Source organism: Myotis brandtii, unplaced genomic scaffold (assembly GCF_000412655.1).
Source record: "Myotis brandtii unplaced genomic scaffold, ASM41265v1 scaffold186, whole genome shotgun sequence".
Lineage (NCBI taxonomy): Eukaryota > Metazoa > Chordata > Mammalia > Chiroptera > Vespertilionidae > Myotis > Myotis brandtii.
Genome location: NW_005356905.1, coordinates 2,554,413 through 2,561,448, shown reverse-complemented (window position 1 = coordinate 2,561,448; position 7,036 = coordinate 2,554,413). Strand labels below are relative to the sequence as shown.

At 39.9% G+C, this 7,036-nt stretch overlaps 1 long non-coding RNA gene across 3 annotated transcripts in view; it reads right to left on the bottom strand.

Annotated features, from left to right (window-relative positions):
- Positions 1 to 7,015, bottom strand: part of LOC106725749 — a 16,241-nt gene extending 9,226 nt beyond the window's left edge. For 2 of the 3 annotated variants that reach the window (XR_001361687.1, XR_001361688.1), the window contains exons 1-4: positions 6,395 to 7,015; positions 5,002 to 5,146; positions 2,510 to 2,630; positions 542 to 651 (exon numbers count right to left, since the gene is read on the bottom strand). This is a non-coding gene — a long non-coding RNA (uncharacterized LOC106725749). The remainder of the gene's footprint in view (positions 1 to 541; positions 652 to 2,509; positions 2,631 to 5,001; positions 5,147 to 6,394) is intronic. The other variant, XR_001361689.1, reaches the window with a different exon arrangement.
- Between the last annotated feature and the right edge of the window lie 21 nt (positions 7,016 to 7,036).

Genomic DNA, 7,036 nt, shown 5'->3' with positions numbered 1-7,036 from the left:
TATCACTTAGGAAATTATAAAAGTTTTAGATGCTATGTGCAAGAAACCATGGAAGAAGACCAAATATGTATTTCTTTATATAAATCACAATATCACAGAGGTCCAGCACAGATCTGTTACAAGCCAGTCAGGCAGTATAATTGTTCTGTCTGTTCAGGCTGCTATAACAAAATACCATAGACTGGGTGGCTTAAAAACAGAAATTTCTTTCTCACATTCTTCAGGCTAAGAAGTTCAAGTTCAAGGCGATGGCTGATGTGGTGCCCTACTCCAAACACCCTCACATCGGGGATGATGTTTCAACATATGATTTTGGGGGGAGAGGGTACATAAACATTCAGTCCATAGCAATGGTCAACTAAAAATGGTGAGGGTTCTGCAGTTAGTCAGACCTGGAATCAAACTGGGGCTCTAGCACTTGTTCATTGTGTAGGGTCTTGAGCAGTTGCTTAGCCTCTCTGCAGCTCAGGTTCCTCATTTAGGAAATGGACGTGATCATACCTATCTTGAAAGGTTACCATGAACACTGAAATTTATGTACCTACATAGTAATCAGGAGTGCTGGCTCTGGTGTCAGACCCAGTTCAAATGTCAGCTCTTGTATTTACTGTGATCCTGGGCAAATTACCAAATCTGTTTTGAATTTCTCATCTGTGAAGTGAGTAATAATATACTTGTGAGGATTCAATGAGTTAATATATATCAATTGCTTAGAAGACTTTCTACCACATAATTGCTCCATACTTGTTATCTGTTTATAATAGTAGAAATACAAATAACAATAATAACAGAATAATTCACACAGATAAAACACCTAGACTGAGAATATGGTAGGTACTCAATATGTGGTAATAATTATTATTACTGTCATAAAACTCTTTCTCATAAAGCATAGGGTTATCAGAGGTTCCAGTATATAGGCAACCCCTGATACTTTCTTTACATTCTAATGTCCTCCCTCCCCTCTAAATAAGCTCTATGGATTGCATCAATATCAATTTCCTGGTTGTGACAGTGTACTATAGTTATACGAGATGCTACCAGGGGGGTTGGGGGCTGACTGAGGGTATTTCTGTTTTTAAAGATAGGGGTAAGGAGTTTGCCTGAAGTGAGAATATTGGGCAAGAGAATGTTTGGGATTTATAACCCTTCTACTCCCCAGTCCCTTATTTCCCAGTCACTAGAATTCTAACGTTCCTCTACCAGTGTGGCTACTGGAAACCATGGGAGCCTGACTGGTGAGGGCTAGGCCAGGCTCCCATGACATCAGGTCAGGTATGACTGTAAAATGTTTGATCCCTAGAATTCTAGGTGCAAGGAACAATGTAATCTTGGTAACTTCATCACCAACACAATTCCTGGTTATCTGTTATATAATTGCAGAAATACAAATAACAAAGACATGGGGTGTACTCCTGCTGACAAAAGTTGTAAATCTGAATATTTTCCTCGTGGGAATATTGCCATATTTTTGTGACTAGGTTGTAGGATGTTCATATAAGTACTTACAATTAAATAAGCCTTTGTGGGCTAACCTGAATATCTACCCTTGGTCATGTCCATGTTCTTACGAACATATTTCAAAGAACTAATCTGTAAGAGAACTTTTGCAATACCACCCATCTGTAAGTCACTATACCTGGTTGATGCTATTAACACAACATGTGTCTTATGTCCATTGGTTATGCTTACATGCATGCATACAAGTCCTTTGGTTGATCTCTTACCCTCCCCTCCTGCCCCCCAACCCTCCCCGGCCTTCCCGCTGTAGTTTGACAGTTTGTTCGAGGCTGCTCTGCCTCTATATCTATTTTTGTTCATAAGTTTATAATGGTCTTTATTATACATAAATGAGTGAGATCATGTGGTATTTTTCCTTCATTGACTGGCTTATTTCACTTAGCATAATGCTCTCCAGTTCCATCCATACTGTTGCAAATGGTAAGAGTTCCTTCTTTTTTACAGCAGCATAGTATTCCATCGTGTAGATGTACCACAGTTTTCTAATCCATTCATCTACTGATGGGCACTTAGGCTGTTTCCAGATCTTAGCTATGGTGAACTGTGCTGCTATGAACATAGGGGTGCATATATCCTTTCTGATTTAAGGAACTCTTACAAACATCTAGTTCTAAGAGATTCTCTGTTTGAGAAACACTGCTCTAGGTCATGTGATCAGTCTCCTTGACTATTTGGCTTCTTAAGTTGCTCCTTCTATGGTATTTATATTTTAAAAATTAAAAATGAATAGTATATCCTTTCATTTTCCAATATTTTAGGCCCAAATAAAAAGCAAGTGAAAAAAAGCTTTTGAAAATCTATGCTTGTTTGCCTAGTAGCAATAAAAACAGATATCAACCAATAACTTGTACACATAAATTATAAGTTTTTCTCCAATTTATTAGTCAAAACTAAGCTTGAAAAAACTAAGTCAAAGAAAAACTAAGTGGTTCATCTATTTCAATGACATTAATATCAACAGCTAGACTTTTAAATCATCGTCTCTTACCATTCAGTTACTTCACTCAAAATAAAGTAATTTTTCCCAGGCTCCTCAAGTTGTAAGCCAGAAATTTTTGACAATGAAGAAGAATAAATGAAGTCCCCAATAACTGATCGACTATATTTTCCTAAGAAAATAAAGGTATACTATATTACCAAAGGCCCAATGTTTTTATCTAAAAAAAAGAACCAGTCCAACTATAAAAAACACAATTACATTTTAGTAAGAGTTAGCAACATATAAAATTGCTTTTTGTTTCAGCAAATAATTCTAGAGTTTTGCTCAAGAAATCATATATAATCCCCCAAACAGTGACAGAAACTGTAAGATTCATAGTCCAGATAGAGAGGGATTTCATAATCTTCAATTTAATGTACAAATCATGAGAGTGCTTCAAACTGCTTAAGTGAAATAATTATCAATTATAATTTTTTGAAGTTACATTTGTTCAACTAAAATCCAGTGTAAAACTTCACAAATCTTGCTCTCACAAATCTCTCCTACAGAACACAGAAAGTTTCTTTATTCAGAAAAGTGACTCTAAGAGAATTTCGTGACACATTGAAAGCAATCTATAATAATAAAAGGGTAATAACTGGATGTCTTCCGGACATCATTCCAGATGTCCTTCCTGACGAAGCTGGGCCCCCAGGGAAGCCAGCCCGGGTGCCGGCAGCTGGGGGAAGAAAGGCCAACTCTTTTTAAAAAAAATATATTTTATTGATTTTTTACAGAGCGGAAGGGAGAGGGAGAGTTAGAAACATCGATGAGAGAGAAACATCGATCAGCTGCCTCCTGCACACCCCCTACTGGGGATGTGCCCACAACCCAGGTACATGCCCTTGACCGGAATCGAACCTGGGACCTTTCAGTCTGCAGGCCGATGTCTATCCACTGAGCCAAACCGGTTAGGGCAGGAAGGCCAACTCTTGCACAATTTTTCGTGCATCAGGCTTCTAGTTATCTTCATAATACTTTAGACTTTTCTTATACCAAAGTAGTAACAACTCAGGATATGAACATCTATTTGAAAGTAAGTCTCATATACAGGCAAACCTCCTTTTATCCATGTTTCACTTTATTTCGCTTCACAGGTGTTGTGTTTTTTACAAATTAAAGGCAAGACCCTCCACCAGCAAAAAAGAAAAATTTACTTGCTTTATTGTGATAATTGCTTTATTACAGTGGTCTGTAACCAAGTCCACAATATTGCTGAGGTATGCCTGTATAGGTTTTATAGTGTTTGGTTATAATTATGTTTCATATATACAAGGAGCATTTGTTAAATAGTCCATGTTAAAATGGTATCGATGACTGAATACTACTACTACTACCTTCTTAGTTCAGCAAATTGAATTTTTGAAATCTCCAAACTACAGATAGAGCTACCTTCTATTGCCAATTAGGTTGCCAATCTGCATTTAGAGCTATAACCAATCCTGGATGAACTTCCTTACTCCTCTGATAAATTATGTATCTTCTATCTAGAACAACTGGAAGTACAACCACCAAACAGGTAAACTGGATAGAAAAACATGCTAATTTCAAATGAAAAATTTAGGCCAGCAAACAGACTATCTAACCATTATAATTAAGGATAATTGTTCATCTTAGCAAAGTGTGTCACGACTACTTTTAAACATGTAGTGGGAGTGGAGGGTTTTGCACTGAAACCCATGTTTGGTCTACTCCCTGAACCTTAACCCTGGAATGAGCATGATACCAAATTAAGAATTCTTAGAAGGAACCCAGTGTAAATTAGAAGCAGTAACAACTCAATCCATATTTTTAATCAAGAAGTATTAGCCTGTTTTTAAACTTATGGAACATACACTCAGAGTAGCTTAGAGTCAGGTCTTGCATTTGACAAATAGTCACAGAGGACATACAATGTGCCATGTACTACCACGTGCTGGGTACACATAGAAAAACAAATATGGTTTTTGATTTCAGAGAGCTTATTGCCTAGAGAGGAAGATAGGCCTTAGACCAGTGGTCCCCAACATGGGGCACATGCCCCACTGGAGGGCAATTTGATTTTTAAGGGGAGCAATTTGAGAATGAGTTATTAACAGTGAATTTTTTTGCATTTCTTATGGTTCTAGGGGCCTCATATACAGTATATAAGTATATACTTTGACATATTTATGCATTTCAGTTCTCTATTATGTTTTAAAACTTTATTTGCTATTTTTTCATATCACTTCATATTATTATTTTTTTTAACTATTAGTGATTTCTTCCTCAATACTTCAACTGTCCTTTCTTCTTTTAATTTTCTCTTTCATGGATACCATGTTCTTTGGAAGCTTGTTTAGACCAAGTTAATGCCCTTTTAAGCTTCCTCCATGTGAATAGGAGTTCACTTTTTGAATAATAAGAATTATATGTCACGGGGGGGGGGCATCAGGATTTTAGAGATGCTTAGGTGGGGCATGGCCAAAAAAAAGTTGAGAACCACTGCCTTAGACATTAAACAAATAATTTTTTTAAAAGACCTGAAATTACACGTTGTGGTTATTTCCTGTTTGTTTTGCATCTTTCTCAGTAGGTCACTGTGATCACACCCTTCTTTTAAGAGTATTCTGCAGAGACGCTCCCTTGTCATTTAATCATCAGAGACAATCCGTTGTAGCTGGGAGACTTGAAGACATATAATGGTAGACAATTTAATAGCCTTTATCATGAGAGCTATCATGGAATTTATTCCAAAAAGTACAAAATATTTGTCTATACACCCATTTTAGCGAGAGAACTTCTAATTATAGGGTAGGAATTCACTAGTCATTTGTTTTCTTGAATTCTGCACATGACAAAATCCATGTTGGTGGAACACACATATTCCAGCTTTTCCACTGAATTTTCTTATCCTTAACACATTTTGAAAACATCAGTGCTCCAGTGTGCAATATTACTTCAATTAAATGACTCTGGGTTATAAAGATTTATAACAAACATTATCATTTAAATTTAAAATCAGCACTGAATTTACATTCAAACTAACCTTCAGTGTGAATTACTTCCAGATATAGCTTCTGTTTGCCTAGATAGCTCAAAGTATAAAAAATATCCAGGACTTGCCCTGACTGGTTTGGCTCAGTGGATAGAGTGTCGGCCTGCGGGCTCTAAGGGTCCCAGGTTCGATTCGGGTCAAAGGCATGTACCTTGGTTGCAGGCACATCCCCAGTAGGGGGTGTGCAGGAGGCAGCTGATCGATGTTTCTCTCTCATCGATGTTTCTAACTCTCCATCCCTCTCCCTTCCTCTCTGTAAAAAATCAATAAAATATATATTTAAAAAATATCGACTTTAAAGGTATTATTCTGATTTTAAACGTTTTATCTCTGCACGTTGTCCTACTAAAATATATATATATGGAGAGAAGGGGACGAGGAGTAAAAGTTCACAAAGGAGTTTAAATTAGAGTCATCTTCCCCTCCCTAACTCGCCAAATTTAAACACATCCCCGAGCGCGCGCACACACAGGCACACACGCACACACACATACGCGCGCACGCACACACAGGCACACACATGCACACACACACACACTTTCCTTCCGACCTCAGTTGCTGCTGAGTACCTCGTTTTCCTGCACATTTGAAGTGTTATTAGTTGGTAAATATATTTTTAACCATTTCTCCCATTTTCTGAGATATCTGAGTACGTTCTTTCGTAGTTTGTTTTATTTCTACCTCTGGCAATAACATTCCTGATAAAGACGTAAATCCATGGAATTTATTTCCTTTCTCAACAGTTAAAAATATTTCGTGACTGTCAGGTGCTACGGTCCCCGCCTTACGGAACTTAGTGCTCGGCGGCCAAGTGGCCACTTTAACTTTCTAGAACGAAATGCCTAGCGGGTGATCATCAGTGCTTCCCAAGTTTCTACCTGTTGCGGGGACTTGGTCAGAGGGGATGAATCAGATCTGCCGAACGCGTCATTTTCCGCCCACCGTCCCTCCGCTTCCCGCAGCACCTCCGGAACGCCAGTCACCATGGCCAGCCCAGGCCCCAGGCCCGGCCCTCGGAAGGCAGGCACCCCTTGCCTGGTAACGGAGCTAGGTAATGGGACCAGCACCAGGACCAGGACCAGGACCAAGGGGGTGTTCCGACCGGCGAGAAGCCGAGGCGCAGCTTCCACTTCCTGCAAAGCTAGCGGAGCGCGCAAGTAATGCCCAGGAAGAGAGGGAGCAACACAGAAGAAAGAACGTACTTTAACTCGGCTTCTATCTTGTACCCCAGATGTCTGGGCCGGCCCCTAGAACTGGGACCAACAAGCCCCTCCCTTCCCACCTCTCAGATCTAATTCTCTGGGCTCCCTCGCCCCAGCTCCGGAGGCACGTGGTCCATCCCTGCCCGGCCCCCGCCGCGCCCCTCCCAGCGCAACCTTCCCCCAAGGCCCTTCCTCATAGCGCCTCTCGCTTCCCCTTTTCCTTCGCTCTTCCGCCCCCGCTCTCCATCGTCCTTTCTGATTGGTCGAGGGCACCGGGGCCTGGTCGACCAATCGGCGAGCCAGGCTGGCGGCGATGGG